The 17,416-nt window shown below is 42.9% G+C and overlaps 1 protein-coding gene across 15 annotated transcripts in view; it reads left to right on the top strand.

Annotated features, from left to right (window-relative positions):
• ADCY4 (adenylate cyclase 4) overlaps window positions 1–17,416 on the top strand; it is a 1,677,325-nt gene that overhangs the window by 426,656 nt on the left and 1,233,253 nt on the right. For all 15 annotated transcript variants that reach the window (XM_069633796.1, XM_069633797.1, XM_069633789.1 and 12 more), the window contains one exon: window positions 844–926. The gene's annotated coding sequence lies outside the window, so the exon portion shown is untranslated. The remainder of the gene's footprint in view (window positions 1–843; window positions 927–17,416) is intronic.

Genomic DNA, 17,416 nt, shown 5'->3' with positions numbered 1-17,416 from the left:
AGTATTTTCTATACTGCATTTCATTCATTCAACATTCCATCCATTTGAACTCTATAAAGCATTTTGTACCACCTTCTTCTTTTGTTCCTATTCACCTGTGTGCTACCTTATCCATTTCATGTCAACTCCTTATTGATTATAGAGAAGCGTGTTAGTGCCAGATTCTCCGTTGTTAATCTTTATCATATCAGATTAAGTGTGCTATTCAATTATTAATTTATTATAAGGTGTGATATATACATCTCGTTTAAATTATCAAATAAACCTTTTAACTTGCAAAACAGAACTACTTCTTGGCTCAGTGGGGTCAGGGGGATTCCAAGAGAGGGGTGTTATATAGGGGTAGTCATCCAGAACGCATGAACTGGACATAAAGATATATCAATAAGGGTTTTCATTCAGTATTATAGACTAGGCGTTGACTTAGCTGTAGTGTTGAATTGAATCCTCTTACAACACACATTGTTTTTTACAAGCCCTTGCAGTTGATGTCTAGTTTAAAGCTTAAATTCCAATGACCTTTACCTGTTTACTGCAATCCCAGTTCCCTGCAATAGCACATTACTATCTGGAAATTCTTTAGCAATTTGCATCCTCCAAATGAAACAAGGCATCAACACATCACAAATCATCCTCTGTTGTTTTTTTAGCTCAATTTGTATATAGCCTTTATGGACCTGGATGCTCTAGTCCTTTTTTTGTGACAGACTATGGTTTAGCTCCTAACTATTGGGGGATGCTTCGGCGCCCATCATATCTTTGTTACAAGCCCTGCACTGTATTGATATGCTATATATTGTGTTTATTGGGTTTTCGTCATCTTTACCTTGTTTCTTTTTGCAGGCAGGTCACTGTTCAAGTATCCACTCTAGTCAGGCCTTAGCGCGGAGCTACCAACAGCCAGCCAGGCGAGCCCATCCCTGTGGGTAAGTAACCACTAGTGACTGTACATCTTCAATGCAGTGCAATGTAAGGTGGTCCTGTATAGCACACTCAAACCACTTTGTCAGCCTTTATTATGCACACCTGTTGTTTCCCCCCAGATGCACGGCCACCCTAGGCTCCAGTCCAGCGTATAAGCAGCACAGTGACCAGGCAGAACTCCTATCCTATTCCTCCTCTTTCAATCTGGCCATGTTTTGTTATTGTGAATTTGCATCCAGGCCTAATGTGTTCTAGGGCAAAAGGAAAACCTGGATTATACCTCTCTCAAACACTGGGGTGGAGGGTAGGATGATTACACAAATGTGTGCATTTGTGTGCATGCAGCAGGCATTCACTTGCTATATGTATGTTGCATGCACCCTTGGTGTTTTTCATAAGTTAATTACAATGCAGCTTTCCTTTTTGGCTACTATTTTTTTCTGAGATGTCATACCATAATACAACGTCCAGGCCACTGCTCGCTCGCCTGGAGAAATAACACATGCATCCAGTTCATTTACCATGCCATGGGACTGGATTACTGTTAGACTCAGCATTTTATGGGCCTAGCTGGATATTGTTCTCTTTTTTGGGAGGGAAGTTATGGTGAGGCTGGGGACAGTGAAATCTGAAAACGCTGACAAGCACTTGTTTCCTCTTAATGAAATTATATTTTGGATGTTTGACACTGGCAGCCAGGTTACTTAGACCTACTGTGATAAAGGTAGGAATCAGATGCACAATTAAGCTAATTTTATTTTTTTAGGAGAGAAATGGATTAAAAAAAAAGAAAGGGAGGAGCAGAAAAACTAAGAGAAAAGAAGAAAAAGCGAATGGAAGAGGAAATCCGGCAAAACAGAAAAATTGAAGATCTGTTTACAGGTCAGACCATCAAAATGTCACCTGGTGGTATTGCTGGGAGAAAAGTGGAGGAGGGTGACCAGGCATCTTCTTCAGGTACAAGTGTTAAACCTGGTTCTTCAGTGGACCCATCAACAAGAGCTCCAGATGTGAGAAGACTAGAAGCCAGAGTCTCTGCACTTATTGGAGACATTTTAACAGAGGCAGATGCTGCAGCAACAACAATGTCATCAATCATTGAAGGTGTCCCCTGAGAGGAAGTGTCGGAATCAAGTCTGCCAGAAATAATTGAGGCTTTCCATCTCGAGGAAGAGGCAGCCAGTGGTTGTACCAGTCTGCCACAAACAATTGAAGATTCCCCCAAGGAAGAAGTTTCTGAATCAAGTCTGCCAGAAATAATTGAGGCTGTCCATCTCGAGGAAGAGGCAGCCAGTGGTGGTACCAGTCTGCCACAAACAATTGAAGATTCCCCCAAGGAAGAAGTTTCTGAATCAAGTCTGCCAGAAATAATTGAGGCTGTCCATCTCGAGGAAGAGGCAGCCAGTGGTGGTACCAGTCTGCCACAAACAATTGAAGATTCCCCCAAGGAAGAAGTTTCTGAATCAAGTCTGCCAGAAATAATTGAGGCTGTCCATCTCGAGAAAGAGGCAGCCAGTGGTGGTACTAGTCTGCCACAAACAATTGAAGATTCCCCCAAGGGGGAAGTATCAGACACAAGCCTGCCAGAAATAATTGGAGACAACATCATCCCCCCAGAGGAAGTGGCAGGTACTAGTCATTCGGAAGAATCTTTATCTGCTTTACAACATACTGAAGACTCAGGGAATGGGGGTGTGAAGCACAGAGCACAGAAAGATGATCTACAGGTGGCAGACTATTTGTTTCAACGTCCAAAACCAGATCAACTTTCCTATTTCTTTCAGCACCATCCCATTCAACCTCCCAAACATAGACACATTAAAGCAAGATTAGCCTTTTGGAGGAAAGATGGTGGAAAACGGTATGGTTAAGTTACTCTGAAATACAAAAAGACCTTTTTGCACAGTTTGTTTAGCGTTTACTAAACATGGAGAGAGGGGTCTTTTCATCAACGAGATGGAGGCGTATTTACCAGCGCATTGCAGAACATGAGGCAGGCCAAGGTCACCGGAGGTGCACAGATTCATATATATTGAACTTTTCAGGGTCGACATAGGCAGTTTACTCTTTCACCGACAGAAATTAGCTCGAAGTGAGCAAATCAGAAAAAGGAGAGACATATCGGAGCATGTTATTGACGTTGTAAAAGTCATTGGTAAAAGGGGGCTCAGTTTTCGTGGGAAATCAGAGTCCATGTCCGAGCTGGATAATGAAGACCTGGATCATGGCAACTTCCTTGAAATCCTTCTGCCCCTAAGTAAATATGACAGACCTCTAAAGGAACATATTGAGGCCATTCAAACCAAATCCAAAAAGAAAACTGGGCAAGGATGGGGTGCTTCTGTGACCTTCATGTCAAAGACTACAGTTGGGTATGTGATTGAAGCCATTTCCAAACTGATCAAAATGGTAATCTGTGAAGAAATAAAGGAAGCAGGGATATTTTCCATTCAGATAGACTCAACCCAAGATGTGAGTGTTACTGATCAGTGCTCTATAATTATTAGATATGTTACTGACACTGTACATGAACGCCTACTAGCAGTAACCAACTGCACTTTGTCTACTGGAAAGGGGCTGTTTGAGTTGGTGCAGAGTGTTATTAAAGATAATGGTTTGGATCTACGCAAGTGCATTGGGAATTCAACCGATGGTGCATCCAATATGCAGGGGCAGTACAATGGTCTCACATCCTGGCTCAGTAAGGAATCCCCTGGTCAAATACATGTCTGGTGCTATGCACATGTATTAAATCTTGTACTTGTAGAAGGGACACAAGTATCAAATGAATCCACGTCTTTGTTTGGCCTGTTAAACTCCTGTGCCGTTTTTTTCAGGGAGTCCTACAAAAGGATGGATGTGTGGCGAGAGCTGTCTGTGGAAGGCCGCACAATCCAAATAATAGGAGAAACAAGGTGGTGGGCGAAGGATGCAGCACTACGGAAAGTTTTTGGCTCCTTTAATAACCCAAACAAAGCAATGTTCATTGATGTGGTTGCTGCACTCGATAATATTGGCTCAAATACAGATAAATTCAATGCAAACGTCCGTTACCAAGCTTTAAACTTTTCTGAGGCTCTGTGCAAATTCCAAACAGTGCTCACAGCCCAGTTATATCTCAGAGTATTTAATTCGACAACCCCATTATCTAAGTACCTCCAGACAAGTGGAATGGACATCCTACAGGCACAAAGAATGGTCTCGGACACTACAAAAGCACTTGCTGCACAGTCAAGAAATTTTGATTCTGTGTACTGTGCAGCAGAAAAATTTGCAGAATGGGCCAACGTGGGCTTGGAAGAGAGAGGTATGATAAAGGAGTGGAAACTGCCCTTCCAGAGGGGAGAGTGTCCCACAAAAAGAGGATGCCTGGAATGAATGCAAGGGATGAGCCAATCACTTTGGCTAAAGACCGGTTTAGAGTTACTGTACATAATGCCATTATGGACAACATTCTTCAAAGCCTAACTAGTCATTTTAAAACCCACTCATCTCTTGCCGCAGAAATAGCATGCCTGGATTCCAAAAATTTCAATGAAAGTCTACCCGACAATGCTCTTACAAATATTTGCTCCTTGCTTGAAAGACTGGATGAGTCCATAACGCTACAGGGGTTAAGGGAAGAACTCTCAGACTTTGCAAGCAAGTGGACTAAACTGAGGAGGACACTACCAGAAGAGTATGCCTTTGAAGCCCTACATAGTGAAGATTTTAGAGAGCTACCTTTAGTACAGAAATGCAATACATGCCGTAACTGTGCAATATGTTGCTATGCAATTTTAAAAAGGTATGAACTTTTTAATAGTGCTTACTGGCAATTGTATTTGGCATACAAGTTCATCTTGACCTTATCTTGCACACAGGTAGCATGCGAAAGAAGTTTTTCAAAATTGAAGAATATTAAAACCCGCCTAAGAAACCACCTCTGCCAGGACAACCTCGAAGCCTTCATGCTCATGTCTGTGGAGCGGAATGTGCTTATCCAATTGCAAAATCCGGGCATAATCGGCCTGGTTGCACATAAAAGTGCATTGTTGCAGGAACTCTTGATTGAGTGATTGAGTGATTTCCAGGATTTTCATGAAGCTGGAAGCAGAATTTCCAGGACCTGTGGACCCTGTCAGAGAACTGTATGCAAAGTTATGTTATTTTAGGAGTTGTGTTGTTATTGTGTCATCATTTGGCTGTATTGCTTATTAAATGCAACTCTATTTTCATCAACGAGTAGACATGCTTTGAGTCTGGTTCTGCAAAATAAGTATTTTACTATGTGATGATGTTTTTTTTGGAATGTTATCACTATCTCAAGCGTTTACACAAAATATAACAACATGCAACAGACACATGAACCCTCCACAAGTAGCATTTTCAGTTAAGTCGTGAATTGACACGATTCACGGATGATGGTTTGAGGGCCACTTTTTTTGAGGTGAGGGGTGGGCCACTTTTCTGAGGCGAGGGGTGGGCTACTTTTCTGAGGCGAGGGGTGGGCCACTTTTTTTTGGGTGTCCAGGCCTATTTCTTGTCCCAGTCTGACCCTGTCTAGAACCCGCCATAGAATCTCATCAGCTGAGTGACCATATTCCATATGGTGGCCAACCATAGGGGCCATACCATTGCAGCACCTAATGCGTGACCGGTGTTCAGTGATTCTGGTGTGGACAGGTCTTGAAGTTTGTCTGACATAATGTTAGCCACAAGGGCATTGTATACAGTAAACTGCCCATGATGTCTTGCAGTTGGTATGTTGACAAAGTTCCGACCTTCTACCTGCGATGTCAAATGCCTTGATTTTGTTGCAGAATTTGTAGACCGAGCATGTACCACACGGGAAGTGTCTCGTGAGTGGTGTCAAGTCCCAACTGGTTGACGTTGACCTATTACCCCTGGGGTTGAGGTGCACTAAATTATCCCTCAGGTTCTTCTGTCGCTTAAGAGAGCGAGCAAAGGTGACGGTTCATTGGGCAGATTGAGTTGAACCAAGGGCCAAAACTTACGAATACGTTTTTTGACTAAAAAGGTGTCAGTGCTGTAGGTGGGGGCACATACAAGTTTGTCTTGGTCAGCATTTGTTCTATGTTGAAAAAGAATCTCTCTTGGGGTATATCTTGCTCTTTTCAGTGACTGGGTGACCAGTTTTTTGCCCACAGCCTTGTTGCCAACTGCTCAGCATTGTAATCAAAGTCTGACAATTGAGTGCAATTGTGGTGAAGCCTCAAAAATTTACCACAGGGTAAATTCTCCTTTGGCATTGTGGATGGAAACTTGTAAAATGTAACAAGGTGTTCCTGTCTGTCAGCTTTTTGTACAAGGAACTGATGAGTTTGTTCTGGTGGGGTTTCAAATTAATGAAATGTATTTCTCAGTTGCTCGTGTTGATGGTAAAGTCAATGTTGGAATGGCATTGGTTCAGCCACTGAAGGAACTCGGTGAGAAGTGTGACTGGCCCATTCCAAAGGAAAATAATGTTGTCAATGTATTGGTGGCAAGTGTCAATATGTCGCCTGAAGAGATTGGTGGCAGCCACAATGAAACTGTCCTCAAAAGCGGCCATACATAATATAGTCAGGCTGAGTGCGAATGCCGCCCCCATGGCGGTCCCTCAGATTTGTTGGAAGAACCGATCTTGGTATTTGAAAAATTCTTTTGTAGAGCAAAAGTGAGTAGTTCCAAGATGTATTCTACTGGTGCTTTGGATGGTTGTGCGGCATTTGTTAAGAACACTTGCATGCAATGGATTGCCTCTTCTTGAGGAATGCTGTTATGAAGGGCATGTCTGTCCATGGTAACCAGTGTACTTGTAATGGGGTCAAAATGTATACCTTTGAATGGTCTAATCACTGATGTACTATGCCTCAAGTAGGTGGCCGGTTTCTGACTAATCGGCTGTAAGAATGTGTCAATGTATTTGCAGATAGGTTCCAGCACTGTGCCACAGCCTGCAACAATTGGTCTGCCGGGTGGATTGAGAAAATCTTTCTGAATTTTGGGGATTGCATACAAAGATGGCGTAGATCCCTGACAGGTGATGAGGAACCTATATTCCTTGACTGAGAGCCAATGGGCCTCAGTATAAGCTTGCCAGTCCAGAAACAAAGGTGCTGGTAAACTCACTGGCACCCTTGTTTCTAGACCGGCAAACTAAAAGTCTGCCTGCCGGAGCTGCTGTGCCCGACAGGTCTGACCCTGCCGGGTGCAGCAACCATGGTAGGAACTCTTGTCGCAGGAGCACCGTTAACAGGTGTACCAGTGCCTGATTTCCCAGTCTCCAGACTTATAGCACCAGGAAGTCAGGCGCCAGTAAATTATTATGGTACGTCAGCAAACCACCGGTAGCACTGGTAGGGTTACTGCTGGACCCGTAATGAGGCCCAATGTCTCTGAAATTCAAAGTCAGTGATTTATTGAATGTTTTTTTTCAAATCTGCTGGTTGGTTTTTACAGAGTTGTATGTAACTACCTGGCTCATTAAGGAGGTGCAAGACCATGAGATGGTATTGTTAAATATTCATGACCACTATGCCTCGTCCTTTATCGGCAGGTTTGATGATGACATCATTATTGTTGGCAAGTTTGTGAATTGCTGTGTGCTCAGCGTTGGACAAATTATACCTCATGGCATGCCATTGGTTTTGAATTAACCTAAGCTCTTTAAGAACACATTTTTCAAAGGTAAGTATTTCCCTAGGTGTTACATTGTCTTGGGGTGTGAAACTAAATGGGGTGTGTAGGTCTGTATCATTACCTTCTTCAGGCACCTGTTGGTCCTTAAAAAAGAATTTAAGTTGAATTTTTCTCTCAAGAGCTTCCTGACGTCTGTCTCTATCAGGAACCAGTCTGTTGGATTAGAGGGTAAAAAGGTTAGGCCTTTGGACAGGACACTGGTCTGAGCTGGTGTGAGAATATGATTTGATAAATTGAAAATAGGGAGTCCGACTGAATCAGTATTTATCTGTAAACCATTCTCCCCTGCATTGTCGGCCGGCGCTGATACCTCCCCCATGGCTGATGTTGGAATTGTGGGTCCCAACCTGGTCCGGGTCTTCTTTGTTGAGTTCTGCCTAAAAAAGGTGGGTAGTTGCAGTACGGGGGGAAAAATGTGGATATAAGTAGGTAGTATGAGGCCCCAGATCAGTAGATGAATCAGGGCTACTATCTGAAAATGTGACTCTGGGCTTGTGGTTCTGTGACTGGCATTGCAGTGAAGATTACACATATCTAAATAATTTGCTGTGATATAGGGGTAGATGACTTGGATGTCACGGGCCAGTATCATTCTTTTTTTGGTAAGAGTAGTGAGTTTGTATTCTTGAAATTGCTTTGTCACTTCATATTTATTCAGCTGCATCTAGTTCTGCTTGAATTGTTGCTCCGAGACATTGTGCTGTAGATATGGTCAATACTCTTAATTCAAAAGGAATCCCGATAGTTAGTGGTCCACTACAGGCGTGGAACTCAACAAAAAACTCTGTCTATACCCAGGATGGAGAAACGTGAATATATATAAGAGACATAGCTCTAAAGACAGGTTGTACACTGAACTCTACAAATAAAAAAACGTATAAATCTTTAATATAATACACATAAAAGGATTCTAAATCACTCAACAAATAACAAACGCTGTTTCCTACAATTATTGTTAAGAACAACAACTAAAAAACAAGGATTTCGTCAATTTCCATCAAATGGTCAGGTGATACATAAATATACAGTACATTCAGCAAACAAATGACAATTTACTTCAGTTTCTGGTTAGTATTTGATAACATAGGTTATTCTAATCCTGTGCATATCCAGGACATTGTCTCGACGTGTTTCTGTTCTTAGGAGGATTACTCAGAGAACACTCTTCAGGAGAGTTTATCAAGATTATGAAAATCCAACTTAAAATCATCAACTGTTATATGGGTACAACAGTAAGGTGAACACGTACAACCTGTAAACATAAAAAGGAAGGGGACAGATAAGGTGCTAAGTAATAGCTAAGGTGCATCTGTCTACAACCCCAGTAGGGGAAGTGGGAGAACCAGATGATGGGTTATAATTACCTTTCGTGGTGCTCGTGGGGGCTCGCAACAAGCATTTAACAACAACAGAGATGCACTGTTTGAAGATAAACCCAAGAAACCCAAGGATGAAAGAATTGTATGTGTTAACACTTTCACTGATCTCAGTCTAAAAATTAAAAATGTGATTACCAAAGAGTGGAAAATCTTCAAAACCTCTAAAGCCTCGCTACCCACACCCATGTTTGCCTACAAAAGGAGTACCACCATTGGTAACAGAATAAGTGGAAGAAGACTTAAATCACAACCCCAAAAGACAGTGAATTTGACTACACTTTGGGGTATGCCACCTATAAGTGGCCACTACCCATGTGGAACTTGCAGAGTTTGTAAACTTACCTGCAAAAGTAAAGAGATTGATGTAGGTCTCTCCAAGCCCTGGATACAGAAAACCTTAACAAATTGTAACACCAACTATGTAGTCTACCTAATAAAATGTACTTGTGGCCTGATGTACGTAGGCAAAACTATACGTAAGATTAAAGTGCGGATTATGGAACATCGAAGTTGTCTCAAAAATAAAACCGATAATGCACCTATGGTTAAGCACTTTACACAGGCCAAACATGAATATGAAGATTTCACATGGACTGTATTGTTGACACTTACAGGTGGAAACCCACAGACACTAGAAAACAGACTCTTAAGGAAGGAACAGGAAATGATTTTTAGATTACAAAGTGATACTATGGGTCTGAATGATTCTGGAGAATGGCACAAAATTCACTAATGAGCATGTATCAATTTCGACATTTATAGACAGAACCAGGTCGAGATTTCTGAATATGTGGTTATCAACTTAATAGATGACATGGTATCCAGATATGTAACACACTAGTGATCAAGAGTCTATAATAGGGCCTGGTGGTATATGCACTAAATATCACAAGATACTCCAGTTAATGTACTAGACATGAAAGAGCACTAGGTGTAAATACAAGCGGACACCAATTGATAGACAGGATGCTATGTTTTGTTAAATATTTGCAAAAAATGTTTTAAAATGTTGCAAAAAATGCTTTAAATTGATGTTTGGAATTGTTAACAACTCAGTGTGAAATGTTTAAAAATACTGACGTTAACCAGGTGCCCTATTGCAACTCCCTTTATAACTACAGAACACCGATACTAGGGTGTTACATTGCCCCTGTTGAAGGGTGAGCTTAATTGATTGTGAATTTCCACTCCTCTTTGAAACATATACTTGAAGGTGTGATTACAGGCGGAGGTCGTGCTGTACAACTTCGCCTTTAGAATTACCGGCATCTAACCGCAGCAGAATAATCACGTCTAGCCATATTGGTATTTCTTTTTCCAGATGCGTCCAAGATGGCCGCCCTGGTTTCCAGTGCTCCGCGTACACACTCGCGCATGCTCGCTAGGTCTCCATAGTTACTTATGTAAACAAAGGCTGCAGTATTGCACGCTAGCTAGAGACGCTGTGGAGAACACGGACTGTGCACCAAAGGCTTGCCTAGTATCGACGTACCGACTGAATTTTCAGAAGGTACGTGCTGGTCCAATACAGCTTGGAATTTATGAGCTTCTGCACAGTAGTTATTAGAAATGAGTGATGGCACTGATAATTACGGCCACCTCTTTTTCTTCTCTTTTTTCTTTTTTGCCTTTCTGTAGATGTAGACACGACACTCAGTCGAGGACCGAGGTCCTGCATTTTGCAAAGGCTCCCCTTCCTGAGGGACACTCGACTGGGTTCTGCCTAATAAACAGGTGGTAAGCATTGAACTGTACTCTGCTTTCGCTCCACACGGGTGCACTTCTTTGATTAATGGCTTGGCACTTACTGGTATCTGGGTTTCAGGATTTGTTAGCTACTTTCCCAGACTTGGCCCCCGTGGTCCCATATGATCTTGGAGTTCCTCCTACGTACCCACACTTTCTCGGGTTGTCTTTGACTGCTTCACAACTTAGCCTCACGTAAGATGCACTTTATAGATAACTGTGCTCCTCTCTGTAGGAAGTAGGTGTTTATACTATGGCTCCTCTTGACCCCTATGTTTTAAATTCCATCTTTTGTATTTCAACTTTGACTTAGTGGCCCCTCCGACTTTTGAGGTGGCTGCACGTATCTATCTGCTCACGCAAGACACCATATGAGCCTTGTTGTGTATATGATTGGCTTTTTAGAGTCTCCTGACCTGAAGCACGTCTCTGCACTTCTACTGATTTATGAAGAGTGGCCATAGTCTGTCCCTCATAAGTGGAGAAAGTTGAAGTGCCACCCCTAGCTCCTCCTGCCACTATTCGACGCACAGGATCACCAATCAGGTGAGCTCCGCTGTATTAATATACCTTGACTAGTGATTGCGACTCACTGGAATTCTCGAACTCCGTTTTTTAAGCTCTCCTGAAAAACACTTATCTAGGTTTTTCATGTATTTATTACAGTTTTTCAGCAATGGGTTAGCTGATTTCAACATGATTGACTCACGTTGCGAGCCCCCACAAGCACCACGAAAGGCAATTATAACCCATCGTCTAGTTCTCCCACTTCCCCTACTGGGGTTGTAGACAGATGCACCTTAGCTATTACTTAGCACCTTATCTGTCCCCTTTCTTTTTATGTTTACAGGTTGTACGTGTACACCATACTGTTGTACCCATATAACAGTTGATGATTTTAAATTGGATTTTCGTAATCTTGATAAACTCTCCTGAAGAATGTTCTCTGAGTAATCCTCCCAAGAACCGAAACACGTCGAGACAATGTCCTGGATATGCACAGGATTAGAATAACCTATGTTATCAAATACTAACCAGAAACTGAAGTACATTGTCATTTGTTTGCTGAATGTACTGTATATTTATGTATCACCTGACCATTTGATGGAAATTGACGAAATCCTTGTTTTTTAGTTGCTGTTCTTAACAATAATTGTAGGAACAGTGTTTGTTATTTGTTGAGTGATTTAGAATCCTTTTATGTGTATTATATTAAAGATTTATACGTTTTTTTATTTGTAGAGTTCAGTGTACAACCTGTCTTTAGAGCTCTGTCTCTTATGTAGATATGCTCTATACCATAAGGTCATGGTTACATTTGGTGGCAATGTAGCTGAAATGAGACTTATGTTCTTGGTCTTCTAGATATAGGCAGGCTCATTGTGTACAATTGTAAAAGAGGATAAGATATCCACTAACGGGCCCATAGGTCAGTGCTCACTCTCTAGTACTTGTAAGACAAGATAGCTGCACCACGTGAGGGATGGGGGTGCAGGATTCACTTACTCCAACACGACTCAATAATGAGGACTCAGTAGTTTGGCAAAGGGAAGTCCGTTTAATGACAAGTACATCAAACAGGGAAGCAGTTGGGAATTAGCATCGTTGCGACCACCTGTCTCGCTCTGACTTCCTCGAACTTCATTTGAACAGCAACCATTATGCATAAAATACGTCATCATTGACGTCTAATTCTACAAAAGCTCGATATGCAATATAATTGGTTAGGAAAGGTAACTTAAGTATAGGTGCTATATCTGTATATGATAATAGAGCATGCGGATTGGATAATTCTTATCGGGTGGGCGTCTACGCCCCTCCCTCTACATCACACGTGATAGACGTCACTACAAGTATGACATCTCGTTGGTTCTACGATATATAGGACCCTAGATAACTTAGTCCATTGTGATTGGGCAGGTTACACCCCTAGACATAAATCTCTACTTTAAATTAGAAGCATGCAGAATGGACACCCAGGTGCCTGTTGTCCCAAGTTTCACCCTGTCTCCCTTCCATCAATCAGTATCTTGGGCTATGTGTCAATTAGTTGGCTGGGTATGGCCTCGAAACTGTAGCCTTTTATCAGGAAAAGTTATGGCATCCATGGGTTCTGGGTGAGATCAGGCGGTGGTACCTCTTCGCGCCTGGCTGATCACGTGTTAGTTCACCATGAATCTGCTTCAGTTTCCAGCATTTAGTGTATTTAATTCTGTTTTGGCCTCACCACCTGCATGGGCCCCACTTATCTTGACCGTCATGGGGCAGGCTGGTATGCTCTGAAGTTTGAGTCTTGTTAGCTGACGCTCTCCTCCCTTTCTTTGGATGACCTCAATTTCCTAGGCATGAGCCGCTCTTTGTTGAGTTTCGGTTCCGCTGCTTCTCTTGACTCTGGCTGGGTTATGAAACTTGGCCTGTTAGGCCTCTGGCAGCCTGGGTACATTTCTGCTTTACAAAATGGAGTCGCACTTGTATAATGTGCCTTATTGAGGTAGATAGATGGTTGGCGCTTGCAGCTGTAATCTTCTACTAAGCATTGCAAGCAGTATTGGTTTCTTAGCTGCTTGCGTTCCAAGCCTATTTACACACGTTTATCTAGTCGGTTACTTCCATCTTGTCTTGTAGCAATGTTTCCTTACGTTTTAACTTCGCCTCTTCCCTGTGTCCATTACATCTATTTTCATAGCTACTCGCACTGGTGTGCTATCTTCGATAGCCGTTTTTGTTCATTCACAAGTCTTTCCAGGCCCTTGTGTCATTTCCACTGGCCTTCCATTAAGGCTTTTTGGGTCTTTTCATGGACCGTCTGTAGGTACTCTTCATTTCGTCTCAGCGGCTGGTACGCCTGTCTAATAGGGTACTGTGCTGCCCAGGGCTGTCTGGTTATGGGTGCTTCAACAGGTATGGATCTTCTGATGTACACTGGGCAGAGTCCCAGTGCAGCACTTTGTTGGTTCATCTGCTCCTCATATGTCACATACCTTGGTGAGTACTCTCCTGGTTCCTCGAAATGAGGGGCAGGGGTGCAGCCCATGTCTGGGGCCTCCTCTACACTCCCCCTCTGGTCGGTTCATCAACCACTTCTGCAATCTCTTTTGCATTTATTTCCTTTGATTCTTCGGTGTCATGTTCATCGTCTTCAGGGTTTGTAGATGATGGTGTGAATGTGTGAGACTTTGGAGTCCATATTTTTATCACCCCTTTCAAACTCCCTGCTGTTTTCACATGTTCGTCTTTGTTCCATGTCATTAGCTGACATTGTCCATTTGGGCTGCAGTAGATCCATTTTCCTTCATACCTTCTTCGTTTCTTAGCATATGTGCACTTTGTTCCTTCTGGTGCAAATTTGATGGCCTTCACAAAGTCTCTTTTTTCTTCATCAGTCAGGTCTCTGGGTTTCCATCCTGGTTCGACATCAACCCTTCTTTTCATCCCTATGGCTTTCTTCGCAGTTTTCTGGCACTGTGTAATGATTATCTTGATAACACAGAATCCTAGCAGTACCATTGCTAGTAAAGCTCCCAGAAACTTGAATATATCTGCCATCCATTGTGGGACCCATGAGAACAGGGCTCCAAACCAGCTGTCATCGTCCACTTCATCACTTTCATCGATCATCTGGTTTTTCAAGTTTGTCAACATACTTATGGCCTCTGTTAGGGTTCCGTTTTCTTCATCGTGCGATGGTACAAATGTGCAACATGATTCTCCGATTTTTGCACAGACACCTCCATCCATCGCTGTGATCATGTCAAGCACATATCTGTTCTGGAGGGTCATCAGTCTGATTGCTCTCAGTTCTTCTTTGATCGTGTTAAATCCTTTTGTAGTGGTATTGTTGGTCTGCAATAACTCCCATATGGTTATCTGCAACCATTTAGCATTCACTCCAATTTGGATGTGTGGCAAGAGCATCGTGGTGAACACTGTTGAGGTGAGAATGAATAGCCTGTGTTTGTATGGAATTGCATGGAATGCCTTTTCTGATTTGGCAGAAAAGTAGTTTTCTCTCTTCATTCTGGATACCAGTTCCACAGATCTCCTTCTCCTTAGATGAGCATCTGCTTTCAGGAAACTGTCCAACCACAGGTCATTCTTAGGGATTACTAGCGTGGGAACGTGGACGTTCACCAGTGTGCATATGCCTCCGCAGTTTTTTGGCAGCCTTATGTATGCCTTGGATCCACACATCCAGTAATGGTCCATAATAACTGTGGTTCCTTGTGTTATTCCTGGGGCTTCAAAGATTCGACCGCAGTTTGCATTCTCTCCCATCTTCCTCGTGCCATTACTTTTGAAGCATAGTTCTGGGCTTTCCAGTGGTACTATCTGCAGAGGTCCTCCTCTGTCTTTGACACATGTTAGCAGCTTTACCAGTTTTGGCCAAAGAGGTTTGAATAACCTCTGCGAATTCTCTATTGCTTCTCGGCAGGCTCCAAAGACCATCCAAGCTCGGCAGGTTACTACTCCTTCTTCCCATCCATCTGGGGAACCCACTGTTCCCCAAATCTGCATGTGGCCTCTGTTCTTCCAGATTTGAGCCTCTTCTGCAGTTTTTCCTTGAACGTCAACGTGTTCCTGATCCTATGACGTCAGGATTCTCGTATCTAATCACGTGATTCCTTGTGTGTGCCCTGTTTCTTGTTTTAATGTCCTGGACGAAGCCATCTTCATCCGGGTAGTCCTTTTTGTTGGCCCATATCAACGAGGCGTGTCTTCCCATAAATTGTCCTCTGGTGTTGCACATTGCTACATGTGACATACAGTGTGCTGTGGGTACATCTATTTCTACAGCCATGAAGATCTTGGATTTTCCCATGCTGTATGGTAGAAGAGCAAAGACGAAGCATTCTCCTTCTGACTGTCTTAGTTCTACTTCCTTCATGTGCTGGTACCATATGTTATTTCCGAGATGGGCTGTGTTGTCCAGGTAATCGTTGAGCTCATTGTTATCTTCATGCGGGCTTCTCTTGATTCTCAGCGTTCTTCTGTAGTTTGCTATTACTATGTCCTTAAAAGCATCTGTGCTGCTTTTCCACTCTGTGCGACTTGGTAGAACAGGCTCCTTTGGCTGTATCGCAGTGGTAGGAGATAGTTTTTCGTTTCTTTTCCTTTCCTCTTGTAATTTTGGCCATAGAGGTTTGCATAACCTCTGCGAATTCTCTATTGCTTCTCGGCAGGCTCCAAAGACCATCCAAGCTCAGCAGGTTACTACTCTTTCCATCTGGGGAACCCACTGTTCCCCAAATCTGCATTTGGCCTCTGTTCTTCCAGATTTGAGCCTCTTCTGCAGTTTTTCCTTGAACGATCTTGGGTTTATTACCCAACGTGTTCCTGATCCTTTGAAGTCAGGATTCTCGTATCTGATCACGTGATTCCTTGTGTGCGCCCTGTTTCTTGTTTTAATGTCCTGGACGAAGCCATCTTCATCCGGGTAGTCCTTTTCGTTGGCCCATATCAACGAGGCGTGTCTTCCCATAAATTGTCCTCTGGTGTTGCACATTGCTACATGTGACATACAGTGTGCTGTGGGTACATCTATTTCTACAGCCACGAAGATCTTGGATTTTCCCATGCTGTATGGTAGAAGAGCACAGATGAAGCATTCTCCTTCTGACTGCCTTCGTCCTACTTCCTTCATGTGCTGGTACCATATGTTATTTCCGAGATGGGCTGTGCTGTCCAGGTAATCGTTGAGCTCATTGTTATCTTCATGCGGGCTTCTCTTGATTCTCAGCATTCTTCTGTAGTTTGCTATTACTATGTCCTTAAAAGCATCTGTGCTGCTTTTCCACTCTGTGTGACTTGGTAGAGCAGGCTCCCTTGGCTGTATCGCAGTGGTAGGAGATGGTTTTTCATTTCTTTTCCTTTCCTCTTGTAATTTTGGCCATAGTGGTTTGCATAACCTCTGCGAATTCTCTATTGCTTCTCGGCAGGCTCCAAAGACCATCCAAGCTCGGCAAGTTACTACTCCTTCTTCCCATCCATCTGGGGAACCCACTGTTTCCAGATTTGACCCTCTTCAGCACTTTTTCTTTGAACGTTCAATCTTGGGTTTATTACTCAACGTGTTCCTGATCCTTTGAAGTCAGGATTCTCGTATCTGGTCACGTGATTCCTTGTGTGCGCCCTGTTTCTTGTTTTAATGTCCTGGACAAAGCCACCTTCATCCGGGTAGTCCTTTTTGTTGGCCCATTTCAACGAGGCGTCTCTTCCCATAAATTGTCCTCTGGTGTTGCACATTGCTACATGTGACATACAGTGTGCTGTGGGTACATCTATTTCTACAGCCACGAAGATCTTGGATTTTCCCATGCTGTATGGTAGAAGAGCATAGACGAAGCATTCTCCTTCTGACTGTCTTCGTCCTATTTCCTTCATGTGCTGGTACCGTGTGTTATTTCCAAGATGGGCTGTGCTGTCCAGGTAATCGTTGAGCTCATTGTTATCTTCAAGCGGGCTTCTCTTGATTCTCGGCGTTCTTCTGTAGTTTGCTATTACTATGTCCTTAAAAGCATCTGTGCTGCTTTTCCACTCTGTTCCGACTTGGTAGAGCAGGCTCCCTTGGCTGTATCGCAGTGGTAGGAGATAGTTTTTCATTTCTTTTCCTTTCCTCTTGTAATTTTTGCCATAGAGGTTTGCATAACCTCTGCGAATTCTCTATTGCTTCTCGGCAGGCTCCA

This window comes from Ambystoma mexicanum, chromosome 13 (genome assembly GCF_040938575.1).
Source record: "Ambystoma mexicanum isolate Mex_15411 chromosome 13, UKY_AmexF1_1, whole genome shotgun sequence".
In the NCBI taxonomy this organism is placed as follows: domain Eukaryota; kingdom Metazoa; phylum Chordata; class Amphibia; order Caudata; family Ambystomatidae; genus Ambystoma; species Ambystoma mexicanum.
This window is presented reverse-complemented; position numbering and strand designations above follow the sequence as displayed.